We start from the raw sequence: 21,861 nt of genomic DNA, 5'->3' as shown, positions 1-21,861 counted from the left end.
TAGTCTTTAAGAAAGTCCTTTAAAACAGCTTTATTTAGAAAAACTACTTGGTTTAATCAAGTTACATTATATGCCAAATGAGTACATTAAATGTCTGTTTTTTCTCCAACTAATTTAGACTTGAGGATTGGAGGAAGCTAGTATATTTGTAATAAAACAGATAAGGAACAACAAGTTTGTGGGCACTTTTAATTTATTTACATGGTTCCTTTAAAAATGATAATTTCTGGAAGTATTTTTGCCCCAAACTGCCAGGGTTGGAGAGGTGAAGAGAGAGAGATAGCAAAAGTGACAGTGATTAAAAACAACATAGTGATATCTCATACTTGCTTGAGAAAACAAAGGAAATCAAATCAGCAGGGTTGTTTTTACCACTCAGACAAGCAATTTAGCAGCCTGACTATTTGTAAATTGTGGGTTTCAAAAATTAAAAAAAAAATGTTTCAAATTCAAGTAATAAAAGTAAGCCACTCAAGACATTCTTTCAGATATCATATGCACTGTTTTGTATGCTGCTGCATAGTTTAAGACTTGGGATATTAGACACTGGAATAAAATGAGCTCCTAATGTCTTTAGAAGAATCATGATAAGAAGAGATATAACCCTTATCTTTGAGTATGTGTATGAGTACATGTGCCTTCCTTTCTCTCAATCTTTTGTCTCTAGTGAGGCAAGGGGAAAGAAGGGGAGGTCAGGAATAATTAGAGTAGGGAAAAGTCAAGTTAGAGAAGGGAAAAAGGAGGGGGGGAGAAGAATGGAAAAGAAAAAAAAAAGAGTAGATAAGAAAAATTCATTTGATTATTTGTTACAAAGACTTTGTTTTTGTTCCTTTTGGGGGAAATGCTTGGATGAAGGGGAAAAGAGAGGGCAGAGAAGGAAGAGAAAAAGAGCAGCAGCATCATGGCATCTTTTTAAGGCCTAGACAAAAACATACATTAAAAGAGAAAAGCCAGGAGTTGTTTTTATTCAATATTTGTTTTCAAAGACTAATAAAACCACAGCGAGCTGTCTTGACTCTTCCCTGAATTGAATTTAAGGGGGGTAGAGTTGAACAAAGTTATCAGCCTAACCATGTCTTCAAGAGTCATCAGAATCCAGTCACAAGAAAAAAGTTGAGACTAACTGTGGTAACCCAGGATGTAATGTCTTTGATGTCTGACCAAGCTCTAATTGCTCCACAGCACCTGTTTAATCCACTTTCACAACTATTCTAAATCATTGTTCTCATATTTCTTGATTCCATGAGGGAAATCTTCAAAAACTTGAGGAAGACATTCAACAAACTTACCAATAGGTCTAAGGCTTTCCCATTATCTTTAACCTAGTTTAGTCCGGGTACTGAAGTGATTTTCTTGGGATTTGGACTCTGTGCTTGCTATGCTTCTTGGAACCATAAGTAACAGTTGGATGCTGGTAGATAACAAAAAGTGTATGTGCAGCCTTGCAAAGAGCTCAGCAAGCCCTCATACCAGAAGTTCTAGTTCTTATGGACTATCCCATACACCATCACCACCACCACTTCCCCCTCAAAAAAGAAAAAGAAAAAAGTAAAGTGTACTTACTTAATAATGCTATGTAGTTTTAGGGTCAGTCTTTTTCTACTCTGCTTTGTTTATGAAAATGAACCTATTATTTGTGGTTTGTTTGTTAAATTAGAATAAAAAAGATAGCATAATTCACTAATAGTCTTTGAAACTACAATAAAGAGGCATTTTTTTATTCCAATTCTTCAAAAACTCTACAACTTCATTCTTGTGGGTTCTTCCTCTTTTGATGCAAAACTAATTCTTCTCCATTCTTTATGTATTAACTCTACTCCCTACCCCCATTCCTGCAAAAGTGAATGATTTAGAACACCTGAATCCACTGGGAAAAGAAGAGACAATCAAAAGTGAAATCCTCTTAAATTAACTTGCCATTGTTGGTCCATGAGTCTTGTTGATACAGGAAGAAAAATCATATTCAAGTGTCAAGGACCCTTACATCATCCAGTCCATCATCAGAAGTTCTGTTGTCTATCAAATCAAGCCATGGTGTAAAGTGGTTCTGGAAAAGATAAGTGAGAAGAATGTCTTTGCACAACAGACCTCTTTTTATAATAAAAAATAAATGTGCAAATTATGCCACCATGAATAAAGTTGACATGGTCTTTTTTGAAATTGGATAACTATTGATGTAATTTTTATTTATTATTATTTTGAATTAACACATTGCAGAACTCTAAATACTACAGCAGTCTCTCAGAACCCTACCCACCCAGACCTCATTTTCCTCCTCTAGAGATAAAAGCTAACTCACAGTATTGTGACAGTGGAACATTCCCCACTTTCTGCCTGAAGAGAAATTCCATCATCAAATTTCTCCCCACCTACCTGACCTTTTCTCACAAAAAAAAAAAAATATTGTAGATCTCAATTTAGTCTATTTACATGAAGAAGGCAAGGGTCCTGAAAAAAAGCTGACCTTTTGTCATTTTTTCAAAAGTCAGCACTTTTAAGTGTTTCAGACATTACATTAACTGCTATTTAAGATATTATTTAAATACAGAAATGAAAAAGAAGGCAGAGAAGGGAGGAATTGGTTGATTGTGTGGGGAGTAGATTACATTACTGTTCTGGACCTGAAGAAGAGGGCACTAAAACTAAGATAGCCTGGGTCCTGATTACATAGAGGATGTTTAAGGGCAATCCCCAAACTAATGGATATTTTCTTCCTTACCTTTCTGTTGTATTTGTTATTACTAAGCAACAGTATCTTCTTATATTCTGTCCTCTCTAGGTTTCATGATGCGTTTTTCCCATGTTTTTCTTGTTGGTTGTTAAACTGATCCTTCTGAGACTGTTTTTGCTAATTTTCTTTCTTTTTTTTAATTTTTGGATTCATTTCACATCTACTAACATCCCTGTCCTGTACTCTCTTCTGATATTTCTATAATATCATACATCCTGGGTTACTACATTTAATCTCAACTTTTTTCTTGTCACTGGATTCTGATGACACTCAATGAACTGAATGATGCCAAGAGTGCTTGACCCTTGAATATGATTTTTCCTCCTGTATCAACAAGACTCATGGATCAACAATGGCAGACTAATTTAAGAGGATTTCACTTTTGATTGTCTCTTCTTTGTTCAGAGGATTCATGTGTTCTAAATATCATCAACTTCCATGGGTTTAATTATCATTTCTATGACGATGATTTCTATATGTCCCTAGTCTCTTTTTTGAATTATTATTATGTATGTCTAAGTGACTTTTGTCTATCTCCATGCCCTAAAGTTATTTTAAATACAATCTGTCTTTTCTTTAAATTCTTCCTGTCTTATGAACTTCCTTATTACTGCTGAAAGTAAATGAACACTGTGGTTGATAAGATTGATGTAATCTTTGATTCTCCACTCTCTTTGATTGTATCAATTCAATCCATTAGCAAATATAGTTGCTTCTTTTTTCAATATCATATATATAGATATATATATATATATAGGCTAGATTTAACTATATCTATATATATAAAATAAATGTATGTATGTATAATATATATATGTATAAGTATGTATGTATGTCATATATATACAAATTTATATCTATATATGTATTAATATAGTAACAAACTCAGTCCAGACTCTCATCACTTCTACCCTAAATTATTGTAGTAACTTTCTAACAGGTCTTCCTGCCTTACTCCCTTTCCTATTTGAATTGATAATACATTAGACTGCCAAAGTAATTTTTTTGAAAGAATGATTCTTACCAGGACCATTCCCTGTTCATTGTACTTCAGTGACTTCTTAATACCACCAGGATCAAATAAAAAATAATTTTATTTGCTATTTAAATCTCTTCATAACCTTCCCAGTCTTCTTACAATTTTAATCCCTTTCATGCACTCTATGATTCTGTAAAACTAGCCTGCATGCTTTCCTCTTAAACAAGATTGTTTCCCTTTTCCACATTTCTGCATTAAATGCAGATTATCTTTGTTTCAATAGTTTCCTTCTTTGCCTCTGATTCTTAGACTCGCTAGATTTATTTGACTTCAAATCTTAGATCTCCTATATTCTTCAGTTGTACTTTCCCAATTTCTAGATCATTTTGTTTCTCTGGGATTACTTCCTATTTATTCTGTATACATCACATATGTCTATTGAGTTATTTATATACTGTCTCTTCCATCAGAATATGAACTTACTGAGGGGTCAGTGTTTTTCCCTTAAATTCTCATAACTTATAGTACCTAGCATATATCAAGTGCTCAACAAATATGCTTTATGAATTTGATTAAAGTTAATGAAATACTTTGAAAGAATGAAACAGTCAATATTCATCTTTTTTTAAATAAATTTTTAAACTTTCCCCCCAACTATATGCAAAAGCAAATTTTGACATTTTACTTCCAAAATCTTGAATTCTCTTCCTCCCACCTCATTCCTCCATTGAGAAAGAAAGTTACTTGATGGAAGTTAAAAGTAGCCATTAGAAACATTGCTATAATAGTCATGTTGTAAAAGTAAGCATAACCCCCCCCCCCCCAAAGAAAGAGAAATCTCAAGAAAAATAAAGTAAGGAAAAAGCATGCTTCAGTCTGTATTCAGATACTATTAGTTCTGCCTTTGGAATTGATAGATAGCATTTTTTATCATATATCCATCAGAGAAAGTGCTTCAGTATTCTTCCCACAGTTACTATTGGTAGATGTATTTCTCTCCATCTATTCCCCCCATCCCCTTTTATTGTATTATCTCTCTCCCTTCTTTTACCCTGTCCCTCCTCAAAAGTGTGTTTCATCTCATTACCCTCTCCCATGATCTTCCCTCTGTTCTATCACATACATCCCCTTCCTCTACCCCTGTCCTCTTTCTCTCATACCTTTTCTCTCTTATTTTCCTCCAGGGAAAGATAGATTTATAAACCCAAATGATTGTGTTATTCCCTCTCAGAGGCACTTCCAATGAGAGTGAAGGTTCACTCATTCCCCTTCACTGTCCTGCTCTTCCATTCCATTGCAAAAGCTTTTTCTTACTTCTTCTGTGTGAAATAACTTCCCATTTTACCTCTCCTTGCCTTTTCTCCCAGTGCATTTCTTTCCTCCCCATTAACTCCCTCTTTTGAATATATTTGAATATATTCAACTTGCAGCTATTCCTTGTCTATATATGCTCATTCTTACTGCCTTAATAAAATGAGGTTCATTTGAGTTATCAGTATCATCTTTCCACGCAGGATATCAGTAGTTCAACATCATTAAATGTCTCATAATTGCCCTTCCTATACTTCACCTGAGCCCTGTATATGAAGAGCAAACTTTCTGTTCAATTCTGGTCATTTCATCAGGAGAGTTGAAAGTCTCTTATTTCATTGAAAATTCATCTTTTCCCCTGAATGTTCAGTTTTTCTGGGTCATTGATATTTGACTGTAATTCAAGTTCTTTTGCCTGCTGGATTATCATATTCCAAAACCTAAGAGAACTTAATGTAGAAATTGCTAAATCTTGTGTTATTCTAAATACAGTTCCACAGAATTTGAATTGTTTCCTTTTGACTGCTTTCAATATTTTCTCTTTGACTTGGGAGTCCTGAAATTTGAGTTTAAGATTCAAAGTTTTAATTTTGGGATATCTTTCAGTGGTGATAGATGGATTCTTTCAATTTCTATTTTACCCTCTGCTTCTACAATATCAAATTTCTTGAAAAATGATGTGTGGCACTGACCCTGGATTCAGGAGTACCTGAGTTCAAATCCAGCCTCAGACACTTAATAATTACCTAGCTGTGTGGCCTTGGGCAATGCACTTAACCCCATTGCCTTGCAAAAAAAAAAAACCTTAATAAAAATGATGTGTGAACTCTTTTGTGATCATCACTTTCAGGTGATCCAATAATTTTTAAATTACCTGTTCTATATCTGTTTTCCTGGACAGTTGATATTCTAATAAGATATTTCATATTTTCCTTCAGGTTTTTCTTTCTCTTGGTTTTGATTACTTCTTTATTTATCACAGTCATCAACTTGTTATCACCATTCTATTTTTTTGTTTCTTGCAAGGCAATGAGGTTAAGTGACTTGTCCAAGGCCACAAAAAAAAGAGCTTTGCTTCTTCCTTCCCAATTCTAATTCCTTCAATTTATTTTTCTTCTCATTGCTGAAGTTAAGATTTATAACACAATATTGAATAGTTGTGGTGATAATGGGCATCCTTGTTTCATCCCTGATCTTAGTAGGAATACCTCTAGATTATTCCCATTGCATATAATGCTTGTTGGTGGTTTTAGATAGATACTTCTCATCATTCTTAAGAAAAATCCATTTATTCCTATGCCCCATGGCATTTTTAGTAGGAATGAGTGATGGATATTGTCAAAGGCTTTTTCAACATCTACTGATATCATCATATGATTTTTGATAGGTTTATTTTTGATATAGTTACTTAAACTAACAGTTTTCCTAATATTGAACCAATCCTGCATTTCTGGGATAAAATCTGCTTGGTCATAGTGCATTATTCTAGTGATAACTTTCTGTAATCGCTGTGCTGAAATTTTATTCCAGATTTTTACATTTATATTGATCAGGGAGAAAGGTCTCTAATTTTTTTTTTCTCTCTTTTGAGTCTTCATGTTTTAGATATCAGCAGCATATTGGTGTCATGGAAAGAGTTAGGCAGAGTTCCATCTTCACCTATTTTTCCAAAAAGTTTATATAGATTTGGAACCAATTTTTCCTTAAATGCTGGATAGAATTCACTAGTAAATCCATGTGGCCCTGGAGAATTTTTCTTAGGTTCATTCAATAATGGCTTGCTGAATTTCTTTTTGTGAGATAGGGTTATTTGAGTATTTAATTCCCTCTTCATTTAACCTGGGCAACATATATTTTTGTAAATATTCATCCATTTCACTTAGATTATCAAATTTATTGGTATAGAGTTGGGCAAAATAATTCTAAATTGTTACTTTAATTTCCTCCTCATTGGTAGTGAGTTCACCTTTTTCATTTTGGATACTAGCAATTTGGTTTTCTATTTCTTTTTTTAATCAAATTAACCAGATGTTTATCGATTTATTTTTTTCCATAAAACCAATTCTTGGATTCATTTATTAGTTCAATAGTTTTCTTGCTTTTGATTTTATTAATTTCCCCTTTAATTTTTAGAATTTTTGATTTGGTATTTAATTGAAGGGTTTTCATTTATTCTTTGTTTAATTTCTTTAATTGTATTTTAGTCTATTGATTTTCTCTTTCTCCAAATAATTGATGGAACCATTTAAAGATATAATATATCCCCTGACAACTGCCTTTACTCTATCCCATATATTTTCATGTGTTGTCTCATTATTGTTGTTATCTAGAATGAATTCATTAATGCTTTCTATAATTTGTTGTTTGATTCACTCATTTATTTTTGGAAAAGCAATGGGGTTAAGTGGCTTCCCCAAGGCCACAAAACTAGGTAATTATGAATTGTCTGATGCCAGATTTGAACTCAGGTATTCCTGACTCCAGGGCTGGTGCTCTATCCATTGTGCCACCTAACCACCCCTCCACTCATTCTTTAAAATAAGGTTATTTGTTTTCCAATTAGTTTTAGGTCTATCTCTTCCTGGCCCATTATTGCATTTGATTTTGATTGCATTATGATCTGAGAAGGATATATATTTCCTATTTTTGCCTTTCTGCATTTGATTATTAGGTTTTTATGCCCTAGTCCATGGTAAATTTTTAAGTGCCATTTACTGAAAAATAAAAAGTACATTCCTTTCTATCCCCATTCAACTTTCTCCAAAGGTCTATCATGTCTATGTTTTTTTTAACATTCTACTTACCTCCTTAATTTCATTCTTGTTTATTTTATGGTTGGATTTAACCAAATCTGAGAGTGGGAGCTTCCAACTTCTCCTCTAAGAATTTGGATGTTATACCACTTGGTGGAAACATATTTAATATTAACATTGCTTCAGGAGGATATAGTTTCCTTCCTTATCTCTTTTAATGAGATCTATTTTTACAGCTCCTTTGACTGAGATGAGGATTGTTACCCCTGCTTTTTTCACTTCAGCTGAATCAAAAGTACTATGCCCCAATCTTTTACCTTTACTCTCTATGTATCTCTCTGCTTCAAATGAGTTTTTTTTTTTTGTAGCAGCATATTGGAGGATTCTGGCTTTCAATCCAGTCTGCCATTTGCTTACTTTTTATGGGAGTGTTCATTCCATTCAATTTCAAAGTTATAATTACTAACTCTTTATTGCCTTCCATGCTATCTTCCCTCTGTTTATAATGTTCCCCTTTTATATTTTATCCATATTCTCATTCCAACAGCCAAAGCCTCTGCAGGTTAGGTTGGTCCTCTGGCTTCACCCCACAGACCTTGGGCTGATCCTATGCTTCGCCCCACCACCCTAGACTGGCTCTCTGCTCTCTGCCCCCAGCTGGTTCACACTCCCCTGAGAGAGACTTTGTTGGCAGATGCTCTTTTCCTAGCTTCTTTTCCTTGGTCTTGTTGATTGAATTTCTCATAAGAAGTTTCTTTCATATTATTTCTGAGGGAAAGCCAGTAGACTTTTGCACAGTATCTGGCTTCTCTCTGCCATCTTGGCCAGAAGTCTCAAGTCTGTATTTTTAAGGAATTATCCTCATTGTTCTTTTGGACGTCTTTTTTCCATTTGATCCAAACTAGTTTTTAAGATGCTATTTTATTCAGTATACTTTTGTATCTACTTCACTAAGCTACTGACATGGTTTTCATGAGTTTCCTCTATCACTCTCATTTCTCTTCCCAAATTTTTCTTCTACCTCCATTACTTGATTTTAAAAATCATTTTTGAGACCTTACATAGCCTGTAACCAATTAATATTTTTATTGGAGGCTTCAGATTCGGAAGCTTTGACTTTGTTATGATCTGAGTGTGTATTTTGGTCATCCATAGAACCAAAGTTGTTTTCTATGGTCAGTTTTTCTTTGCTCATTTCTCCAGCCTATGACTTGATTTTAAGTCTTTGTTAAGGTGGGGCTCTCTTTCCATGGTGGAGGTTTTTTCACCTGTTTTCAGGGACATTTTCCAGGGAACTTCAAATTCTCAATTCCTCTAAGGTGTTATGAGAAACTATGACTGGTGTTATGGCCTATCCTCTAATCTGGGAATGACCTAAAACAAGTCTTTCTGCCCTGGAAACATGAGATGATTCCCTGTTCTATTAAAGGCAGCAAGCTCTGTTTGCCTGTACTCTTTCCCTAAGACTGGGGCTCAGACTGTGATCTGGATTTAAGTATGGGCAAAGCAAAAGTGTCCTCCCTTAGGGATCCCCCCACAATCTCCCCCAACCTCTTACCATCGGTGGACTGAGTGCTCTGAAAGAAACTGCTGGTGGATCTCTGCTGAATGGCTCCACAGCCCTACTCCTGGTCCCTGGGTGCAGTGGATGATGCTCTGCTTTCACTCGCATGTGGCAGAGTTTTCCTGCTATACTTCCCAATTGTCCTTGGCAATCCTTGGCCTGAGAGGTCTGGAAATCACCACCACTGCCATGGACCCAGGTGCCCCTAGGGACTCCAGTTCCTTTCAGTCTTTTCCTGGAGACTGGAGCCAGTTTATTCTGATATGACCCAGGTTATGCTGTGAGCCCATTCTAAACCCAGTCCCTTGTATCTTCCAAGTTGTCATGGGCTGGAAAATTGTTTCAGTCAGCTTTTTGTGCATCCCAACTCTCTAGAATTTGGTTAAAGTCATTATTTAAGGGTATTTGGTATAATTAGGGAGAGACCTTGTGGGAGTCCCTTCTTTTACTCTGACATCTTGACTCTGCCCTTGAAGCATCCAATTTTTCAAGAGAATTCTAAGAATACTAGTACATAGTTGCTAAAAATCTTAGAGTGCACAACTTTCTCTTATAAAAAATGAAAAGCAAGGAAAGGCAAACTGAAGTTTAATGAAATAGAGACTTCTATGAACTCTGAAGAGAACATGGAGCAGTAATAATTTACTATACTCCAGAATGATTCAAAGGAGAAACAAAATTAATGAACAGGATTCAAAATAGCTCAGAATTTAGATCTCTTGAAACCTAAATTAGGATATTAAGAAAAAGTCACATAGGGGACAGCTAGGTGATGCAGTGGATAGAGAACCTGACACTTACTAATTACCTAGCTGTGTAACCATGGGCAAGTCATTCAAACCCATTGCCTTAAATAAAAAGAAAAAAAGAAAAACACATGATATTGAGCTAAACTAAAAACAATGCAAAAGGAGATGAACAGATTAGAAATGTAAAAATACTGATATGGATGAAAATCTGGAAGAAGAGAATGAAAGGGAAATGATATTTTAGAAATTTGAATTCTATGTAAATCAAAGTGAGTGAAATTGAAGAGACTTTGTTAAGAGATAACTTAAGTCCTTATAGTTCATTCAGATGAATATGATAAATAAGAAAATTTGCCACCATAGTATAGATAATAATAGAAGAAATCTTCCCAGAATTACTAATACAGACAATAACATGCCATCAAAGAGAATTCACAGGGTAACCATGGTTGGGAGGCAGTGGAAAGGAGACATCTGCACTTAAAATGGAAATGAGATTCAAATAATATGATTAAAATATTACAAAAATGATTTGCTAACAATTCCTCAAAAGTAAAGGAACTTAAGCTTTACCCAAAGATGAAAAGTTCTATAAACATGAGAATAATCTTCAATATAAAAATATATATGTACAACAAAAATTAAGCATTTCAGGCAAATGCGAAAGAAGAGAGACAAGAACAAAAACAACAATCAACATGAATAGACCATTCAATTTACAATTACCTAAAGCAACAGAAACATGAGGATTAAAAAATATATATAATTATAAAAGAAACTATAAATAATGGAATCAATTAACTCATGTTTAGAGATTATTAAACTTAAAGAAAGACTGAACTAATGAGTAGTAAAAATGAGGAAGAAATAAGGAATTTATAATCATTTATAAGAATACATGTCAAGGAATAAAAAGAATGAATTGGGAAAAAATTATCTTAGGAGTGGTTGAAGAAAGATTAAAAGTGAAGATGGAGGAGCAAAATCAAACTATCATGTACTAAACTCCATGACACCCACATTCATTAAAGGTTAATGTGATTCATAAGAAAAAAATAGAAAAAAAAATAGTGAGTTGATAAATGGAGATATGAGAATTAGTGGATAAATGAAAATAATTATCAAAAATATTTTACATAGTTGTGTCAAAAAAGAGAGATATAAGTTTAGAGGTTTATCTACAAAAAAAACTAAAATAAATAATAAAACACCAGATAAATTATTTTTTGTTTTATTTAACATTTTATTTTTCTAAATACATATGAATATAGTTTCAACATTTCTTTTTGTAAGAGTTAAATTTCAGAGCTTTTCTCTTTCCATCCCTCTCTTCTCTCCAAAACATCAAGTAATCTGATATTAGTTATATATGTACAACCATACTAAGAATAAATTATGCTTTTAAAGAAGAATAAGAAGAAAAGGGAAAAACTTGGGGAAGTAAAAACAAACAAAAAAAAATAAAAAATGAAATTAGTATGCTTTTAGCTGCATTGAAACTCCAAGTCTCTTAGAGTTTTCTTTGCTCAACAAAAGAGAAGAGCCAAGTGTAATATATCCAAACTAGATCAACTGACAATGTTACTGTTAATGTGTACAATGCTTTCCTCATTCTGCTCATTTCACTCAACATCAGTTCATATGAGTCTTTCTAGTTCTTTTCTGACTTCATCCTGCTCATGATTTTTTTTTAGGTTTTTGCAAGGCAAATGGGGTTAAGTGGATTGCCTAAGGCCACACAGGTAGGTAATTATTAAGGGTCTGAGACTGGATTTGAACCCAGGTACTTCTGACTCCAAGGCCAGTGCTCTATCCACTATGCCACCTAGCCACCCTGTGATTTCTTATAGAACAATAATATTTCATCATATGTGTATCCTCTCAATTTTCAATTCTGTGCTAGCACAAAAAGAACTGCTATATATAATTTTGTACATGTGAATCCTTTCCCTGTTTTATGATCTCTTTGGAATATAGATCTAATAGTGATATTGCTGGATTAAATGATATGGACAGATTAATAGCCCTTTTATAACATAGTTGTGAATTGTTCTTTAGAATAGTTGTATCAGTTCACAATTCCACCAACAATGCATTAGTGTCCAAATTTTCCCACATTCACTTTTTTCCTTTTATGTTATATTAATTCATCTTATAGGTGAGAGGTGGTACCCCACAGTTGTCTTAATGTGCAATTCTATAATCAATAGTGATTTAAGGCATTTTTTCATATGGATCTAAGTTGCTTTAATTTTTTTCATATGAAAACTACTTGTTTATATTTTTTGACCAATTAACTTTTTGGGAATGACATGGATTCTTATAAATTTGACTCAGTTCTCAATATATTTTAGAAATGAAGGCTTTTCAGAAATGACTGTAAAAATTGTTTTCTAACTTTCTGCTTTCCTTTTAATCTTGGATGCACTGTTTTAGTTTGTGCAAAACTTTTTCAATTTAATGTAATCAAAATTACAAGTTTTGCATTTTGTAATGATCAACAAACTTTCCCCTTTCCATAGAACTGAGAGATAAAGCATCCCTTGTTCTCTTAAATGACTGATATCACCCCTTATGTCTAAATAATATACCTATTTTGACCTTACCTTGGTATAGGGTTTGAGCTGTAGGTCTATGCCTAATATCTGCCTTTCTATTTTCCAGTTTTCCTCAGCAGTTTTTGTCAAAACAGTGAGTTCTTATCCAAGAACCTGGTGCTGTCTGATTTTTCAAACAGTTGATTGGTATAGTCATTCACTACTGTTTTTTGTACCGAATCTATTCAACTGATCCTTCACTATATTTCATAGCCATACCAAATACTTTTGATATGGTAACTTTAAAATATAGTTTTAGATCTAGTATGACTAGACCACCTTCCTTTGCATTTTTATATTAATTCTCTTGATACTATGGACCTTATATTCTTCCAGATGAAATTTGTTACTGTTCATTTATTTCCATAAAATAATTTTTGGTGTTTAATTGGTAGAACTATCATTTTCTTATATTAACTCTGTCCACCCTCAGCAATGGACATTTTCCCAGTTGTTTAGATATAACTTTATTTATATGAAAAGCATTTTGTAATTATGATCACATAGTTCCTGGGTTTGCCTTGGCAGGTAGACTTCCAATATTTTATATTATCTATAGTAAATTTAACTAGAATTTTGTTTATCTTTTGTTGCTAGGATTCATTGGTAATATATAGAATTGCTGGTGATTTATATGGGTTTATTTTATATCATGCAAATGTGCTAAAATTGTTCATTGGTTTCAGTAATTTTTAATGGATTCTCTAGGATTCTCTTAGTATACCATGATATCATCTGCAAACAATGAGAGTTGTGTTTCCTCATTTCTATTCTAATTCCTTAAATTTATGTTTATTCTCTTATTGCTAAAGCTAAAATTTGTAGTATAATTTTTATTAATGGTGGTGATGAGGATTCTTGTTTCACTCCTGATCTTACTGAGAATGCTTCTAGTTTATTCTCATTAGATAACATGCTTGCTGATAGAAGACTATATTTATTCTTAAATTCTGAGTATTTTTAAAGGAATAGATGCTGTATTTTATCAAAAGGGTTTTCTGTATTTATTGAGATAACCATATGATTTCTGTAAGATTTGTGATTGATTTGGTCAATATTGAATCATAATATTGAACCAGTCCTGGTGTAAAATTAAACTGTATATAGTGCATATCCAGGTGAGAAATTGTCTTTATCTCTGATAATATTTTATTTAAAATTTTTTTCATTAATATTCATTAGGATCATTGATCAAAATTTTCTTTGTCTTGTCTCTTCCTGATATATGTATGAGCACCATAGGCTTGTAAAAGAATTTTGGCAGTATGCTTTTTTGTCTATTTTTCTAAATAGTTTATATAATATTAGAATTAAATGCTCTTTAAATGTTTGGTAGACTTCACTTGTAAATCCATTTGATTTTTGAGATTGTTTTCTTAGGGAATACATTGATGATCTATTCAACTTGTTTTTCTGAAATGGGATCATTTAAATCTTTTATTTCCTCTTCTGTTAATCTGGACAATATAAATATTATTCCTTTTCCCCTTAGATTGTCAGATTTGTTGCCAATTATTGCTTTAATTTCCTCTTCAGTGATGGTAAATTCATCCTTTTCAATTTGCATACAGGTAATTTGGTTCTCTTCTTTTTTAAGTCAAATTTATCATTTGTTTGTCTATTTTTATTTTTTTCTTAAAATCAGTTTAGAGTTTTATTTAGAAGTTCAATAGTTTTCTTATTTTCAAATATCTTATTGTCTTTTCATTTTTAGCATTTTTAATTCAGTATTTAATTAGGAATTTTTAATGTTTTCCTTTTCTAGGCTTTTTTAGCTCCATGTCTAATTCATTGTTCTCCTCTTTCTCTATTTTATTCATTTTAAAATTTAGGGAATCAAATTTCCCTAAGAAATACTTAGACATTGGCAGCTAGGTGGTGCAGTGGATAGAATACCAATCCTGGAGTCCAGAGGACCTGAGTTCAAATTTGACCTCAAATAATAATTGCCTAGCTGTGTGGCCTTGGGCAAGCCACTTAACCCCATTTGCCTTGCAAAAACCTAAACAAAAAAAATACTTAGGCAGCATTCCATGTTTTGATATGCTGTCTCATAGCAGTCATTCTCTTTAATGAACTGATTGTTTCTATTATTTGTTCTTTGAATTAGATTCATTATCTTGGATTGGAGTCATTATTTTCCATTTATTTTCAGACCTATTTTTCCATAATCCATACAATTTTTATTGCACTATGATCTGAAAAGGATGCAATATTTCTTCCTTTTTGCTTTGAATTGTAAGGGTTTTAATGTTCTCATATATTGTTAGTTTTTGTGTAGGTGTCATGTCCCATTGAGGAAAAGGTATATTCCTTTCTATTTTCTTTAAATTTTCTCCAGAGATCTACTATATTTAATTTTTCTAAAATTGCATTACCTCCTTAGCATTTTTTCTTATTTATTTTATAGTTAGATTTATCTAATTTAGAGAGAAGGAGACTGAGATACCCTACTACCATAGTTTTGCTATCTATTTCTTCCTGTAACTTACTTAACTTCTCTAAGAATGTACATGCTATACCTTTTGGAACATATATGCTTAGTATTTTATATGACTTCATTGTCCAATGGACCTTGCAGTCAAATGCAGTTTCCTTCATTATCTCTTTTAATTAGATCCAATTTTGCCTTTGCTTTATCTGAGATCAGAATTGTACCCCAGATTTTTAAAACTTTCCTCTGAAGTAAAATGTATTCTGTGTATCTCTCTGCTTCAAAAAAAAATCATTATCTAGGATTTTTGTTTTTTAATCCACTCTACTATCTGCCTCTTTTTTATGTGAGAGTACATCTTTATTACATTCATATTTATATTTACTGTGTATTTCCCTTCAACCTATTTCCTCCTTTCCATATTTTTCTCCTGTCTTTCATCTTATGCCTCCTCACCAATTTTTTGCTTCTGACCACCACCTCTAACAATCTGCTCTCCCTTCTATCAGTCCCTTAGATTTTTTTCCTTTTTTCTTCTCCTACTTTTGCCCCTCTGCTTTCCTTTGTATCAGTCACTCCTTTTTTTTCTTTCTCCTTTCCCTCTCCTACTTCTCTATAGGATAAGATATATTTATAAACCTGAGTATGTATGTATGTTATTCCTTTTTTGAGGCAAGTTCAATGAGAATAAGCTTTAAGCAATGCTAAGTCAGTCCCTCTATTTTTTCTTCCATTGTAATAGGCCCTCAGTGCCTTTTCATGCAATGCATTTCACCTTCTTTTGCATATCCTTTTCCTCTTCTCCCAGCAAAATCTTTTTATGCATATTTTAAATATCCCATCAAAGTTGACATACCCACACACTCTGTCTATGTATACTTCTAATAACTCTCCTGATAAACAGTTCTCAAGAGTTGTATCATCTTCCCATGTAGGAATGTAAATACTGCAGTCTATTTGAATAACCTGAATAACAGGTTGATATTTTTTGTTTATTTCATATTTTCCTTTTTAAGTATCTTTTCAAACTTTTATTTGAAAATCACATTTTCTGTTTATCTCTGGTTTTTTTCATCAGGAAAGCTTGGAAGTCCTCTATTTAATTGATATCCATCTGTTCGCCAGAAAGATTTTTTGGGTAGTTGATTCTTGGTTGCAATACAAACTCATTTGCCTTTCTGAAAATCATATTTTAGGTCCTCTGATCCTTTATTGTTGAAACTGCAAAGTCTTGTGTAATCCTGAATGTGGTTCCTTAGTATTTGGAATGATTTTGATGAGTTGTAGTAATCTCTCCTTGACATGATAATTCTAGAACTTGGCTCAAATATTCCTTGTTGTTTTCATATTGTGATTTCTTCCAAGAGGTCACTGGTGGATTTGGATTTGTTCAATCACTACTTTACCTTCTGCTTCTAAGATATCAGGACAGTTTTCTCTCATAATTTCTTGAAAGATGCTTTGCAGGATCTGTGTGTGTATGTGTGTGTGTGTGTGTGTGTGTGTGTGTGTGTGTGTGTGTGTCTTTGTCTCTCTCTCTGTCTCTATTTACCTCTCTTCCTATCCTTCTCCCCCTCTCCTTCTCCCCTCTCCCATTCCCTCCTCCTCCCCTCTCACTCCTCTTCCCCCTATTCCTCTCCCTCTCCCTTGCTCTCTCTGATGATGACTTTTAAACAGTACAAAAATTCTTAAATTGTTTCTCCTGGATCTATTTTTCAGGTCAGTTGCTTTTCCAATAAAGTATTTTACATTTATTTTCTTTTATTTTTTTTCACTTTTTTTTGTTTGACTGATTTTTGATGTTTCATAGAGTCATTGGCTTTTACTTTTCCAATTCAAATTTTAAGTATTTTTTCCTGTTAGCTTTTGTATTTCCTTTTCCATTTGGCCAGGTCTATTTTTAAATTTTTTATAAAAACTTCATAGTTATGCTGCATATCATTTTTGCTATCCTCAATTTTCTTTCTGAGTCTTTTACTTGATTTTAAGTCTTTATATTCCTTAGAAAAATTAAGAAAAACATGTGTAGTCATTTCATTGCTCTTATCTGGGGTATTCTAACAAAGTAAAAATGAGAGTACTAAGCAAACAAAATTAAACATTTAGTGGTATAGCAACTATAGAAGTAGTACTCAGGAACTATTTTATAGAGAAAAACACAATAATTTTTTTAAATCAAAGAACAAAAAGTCACAACAAAGTCAGTGAAACAATAAAAAATGAAAAAGAAAAGAGTAATAATTTAGAATACTTCTAATTCTAATTCTCAAGTTACCTTTAAAAGAGTAATCATAGGGACAGTTAAGTAACATAGTGGAGAGCACCAACCCTGAAGTCAGCAGCATCTGAGTTCAAATCTGGCCTCAGTCACAAGTTCTGTGAGTCATCTAACCCTGACTGACAAAAAGACACAGACATACAGGTCAACATTATATACTCTAAAATTAGAACAGTATACCAATATGATAACAATACAAAAAATATCAGGAAAAAAATTTCTGGTAAATTACTTCTTATTTAACAAGAATCATTAGAAAATTACAATGCAATCTAAGAAAAATTAAGTTTATGACATCTTCTACTATATACCACAATAAGTTTTAAATGGATATATGACCTAGATATAAAATGTTATTAATTCTAAAAATACAGAAGAGCACTAGATCAGATATTTCCATAGTTGTGAAAAAATAAATTCTGTGACTTCAACTCACATTTAGAAAGTTGGAAAATAAGCTAAAAAAAGGGAATAAGCAGACTTGGAAGTAATGAGTCTGCTGCAGCCCATTTCTACTGGCTTCCAAGAGTTGATTGTTAAATTTTCAGAGCAAAAATTTGGGCATGTGAAATTGGTAAATGCAAAAAAAGTAAACAAGGTTAATTTATTGTTCATGAATAATTCAACTTAAGAAGTGATGGAGACAAATGCCAATTAGATTTGTGTCATCCATGCCATCTCTTTTAGGTTGAGAGTCAATTTGTAAACACTAATATACCATGACCTGTAGGGTTCTGGAATGATAGAAACATGAATGCACCACATTTGCAGCCATGAAAAGCAATTTGGGATTATGCAAAGATTGAAGCTAAAATATATGTAAATTTGGTTCAAATATTACATTGCAGGTCTTGGACCACAAGAATTATTTCTTTCATAAGGGAAAAAATGGACATAAGAATACATAGATGAGTTGGAAGATCTAAGAACTTAAACAAAGTAAATAAACCAGAACTTGGAAAATAGACTCAGTGATAGCTACTATAATGTGAATAGAAAGCATAACAGCAAAAATTATTAAAAGTGAATTCTGAGAAATTACAATAAACAAACCTTTGCCTCCATGGAGAGATGTGGTAAGACACCTAGAAGGCACATGGACCGAATACATGACTTAGTTTCAAGAAGTCCTTATTTAAAAATTAGTTCTCAGATTCTGACTAGCTGTGTCATCCTGGGCATGACAATGAACCTCTATTTATCACTGTATATTCAACTGCAAAATGGAGATAATAATTGTACTACCTCCCATATTGTAATGAGGATCATATGAGACATTGCTCTTAATATAGTTTCTGGCACATATTAGGTTCTGAATAAATGATCTTTTTCCTTTCTCCCACCCGTGATATTCCAGGAACTTTAATGGTGGAACACTAAAGATAATTGATTTTTTAAAATTTATTTGTTAATTTTGTTCAATTATTCCCCCTTATTTTTCTTCTTTGTTAAAAAAGATGCCTTTCTGGGAGAAGAAAAGATTCACTGGAAGTTTGGATGATATAATAATAATTGTTGCCCTTCCTTCTCAAAAGTGGCAAAAATGATTTTACCATTTTGTGATCAAATGTCCAACTTCGGCTCTTCAAACCAACATAAACTTAGAGGGCTCTAACACAGGTCAGGCACAAATAATCAACATAAACATTTTGATTGATATGTGTCTAAATTTTTTCATCTCACATTTCTTTTGAGGTACTGCAATTCTGCTTTGCTCATAAAACATAGAACTTTTTTTGATGCAGACATGCCATGATGGACAGTCCTGTGCTGGTGTCTTCAATGACATGCATTCAATTTCAAAGTTCTTCAGATAGATCTTGATGATATCCTCTTATCACTTCTTTTGACTTCCATATAAACAATTGCTTTGTGTGAGTTTTCCACCAAACAATCTTTTAGGCAAACTTCTATTTGGCATTCAAATAATGTGGTCATACCTTGATAGTTGCACTTTCTATAGTACAGTTTAAATGCTTGGCAATTTAGCTCAAGAAAGGAACTCAGTGTTTACTGTTTTATCTTATTAGGTGATATTCAAAATCTTCCTAAGAAAATTCAAAGTGAAATGATTCAGTTTTCTTGCATTGTGCCAACATATTGTCCATAGGTTCCATAGGGATTTAATAATGAGATCAGTCCAATGGCTCTATAGATCTCTAGTTAACTGGTCAGTCTGATACATTTTCTTTTTCACACTTCATTTGGAGACTTCCAAAAATTGAGCTGGAATGCTTCAACCTCATTATATGTGAGCATCCTTGGAAAATATGCTGCCAAGGTAAGTGAACTTATCTACAAATTCAAAATTACTACATTTTCTGTAGCTGATGGTTCCACATATGAATGGTAAGGTATTAACTGGTGGAAAACCTGTTTCCTTGATATTAATTGTTAGACCAAAATAAGCACAAGCAGAAGAACATCAATCCATACATTGCTGCTTCTCACCTTTAGAGACTACATTGAATGTACAATCATCCAATAACAATAAATCATGTACTAGTTCTCCCTCCACTTTAGTTTTGGCTGTAATCTCTTCACATTAGAAAATTTATTGTCAATCCACTAGCAGAATTTAATGCCATTTTTTTTACTTTTTTGAAAGTGTCTAACAACATTGCTGAAAACAAGTATGGGAGCAAGCACAGAGTTTAGCTTCACTTTTAGAAAAGTGCAAAAACAACATCCATTATTCAGATCCCAGGCAAGCAAACCATCATGAATCTAGCATACAATCCTGATGAGCTTCTCCAGGTAACCAAAGTTTGCCATAATTTTCCACAAGTGCTCATAACTGACAGTGTCAAAGATTTTGGTCAGATCAATGAGATTGTGAACAGACCTCTGTTGTTTACCAGCCATTTTTCCTGGAAGTGTCAGAATCAACTTTATCAAACATTGCTGTGCCATTTCTGAACCCACATTAGTTCAATATAACTATTTAGTTCTCTCACTATAAAAGCTATTTATCTTTCAGGACCATTGAATTTTGCATTGTCCTTAAGTGTGATCACATTTCAGGTACCAATGGTGACTGGAATTAGCTTTGCAAAAATTTTTACATTTTTTTTTGTTTTGACAACTGGGTGAGATTCTCCCCTGCTGTGATAAACAGGCCAGAGCTGACAATTTTTAGGGTATCTTTTCTAGCTCCTTTCTCATGCCAGGAAGTGAGCAATATGGTCCTTCAAAAAAAGGATAATCACCTCTCAGGTGACAGCCAAATCCCATGAAAGCTTTAGTCCAGCGAGAAGATTGGTCCTCTTGCTTTGATTACCTGTATGCAAGGTTATTATTCCAGCTCCAGTTGTATCCACACCTGCTACTTTGACACTTGTCTGTTACCATAGGACTTTGAGGTAGGTAAAAATGGGAAATGGTATGTCTTTTGACTTATAGTTAAATTTCATTTAAATGATCCACAGGTGTAGTTATGACCTCACACACTCTTCCAGGGTCACCAAAATCCAGTGGCAAGACAAAAGTCAACTAGTGATGGTGTGGGATATAGTGGATGACCCTTGGCTTCTTTGATGCCTAAACAAGTTCTAAGTATTTCAGTCACCTTCATGGCTTCTGGCATAAATTTTTCACACTTATCCATTTTGTCTGAGGGAAATCTTCACATATTTGGGGAAGACATCCCTTTATCTCATCCAAGAGTATGAGATCCCTCATTTACCCTTAACCTGATTTAGCCCATCTGCCAAAATGGTTTACCAAGGTGTGGTGTCTGTGTATGTTATGACTTCTTGGAGCCATAGGTGGTAGTGGAGTGGATCGTGTGGATACCATACGTGTAAAGCAACCCTCTAAAGGGCATGTTTGTATCTATTAGATGTAAAAGTCTTTTCTGAGTAAACCTCATCCCCTTTTTTTTAAAGTTTAGACAACCAATATGTTAAAAAAAAAACTCTCAAGAAAGCCTCAACAGTATAATGTTGCATTATAGGATGATTTGCATAGATTAAGGTTTGTTCAACAGCAACAATAACTTCAAAACAATGACAACAATAGTAGAAGTGGAGACATGTAAAGTAATAAAGAAGAAGACCATGGCATCAGAGCAGGGGCAGGATTAAAATTCAGGTTTGGCTATTTACAATTTCTGTGACCTTGGAAAAGCACTTAACTCGGGGAGCTAAGCATTTTTGTGTATAAAGGTAGGATTAGTATTAAATCTCTAAACTGGAGGGGAAAAAAAGGAATGAAAAACAGAAGGACCTTTTAAGAGAACAATCTTTTGGTAATTTCAGATAGTTACTGTGTGGTAGAACAATATTACTTCCAATGATTGTGATTTCACCCATCTGTACATTCTTTCTGCTGATAGAAATTACAATGCTCACCAAACCTTAGTAGAAAGTATTCATGAAATCACTCAGTTGTCATTTTTCTACTGAGTGTCTTAGTTCATAATCAGACAATCCTTGAGTAAGAAACACATATCCCATAATAAAAG

The sequence above is a fragment of the Macrotis lagotis genome, chromosome 1, assembly GCF_037893015.1.
Source record: "Macrotis lagotis isolate mMagLag1 chromosome 1, bilby.v1.9.chrom.fasta, whole genome shotgun sequence".
Classification (NCBI taxonomy): domain Eukaryota; kingdom Metazoa; phylum Chordata; class Mammalia; order Peramelemorphia; family Peramelidae; genus Macrotis; species Macrotis lagotis.
The sequence above is the reverse complement of the archived record's forward strand: the minus strand, read 5'-3'. Positions refer to the sequence as shown.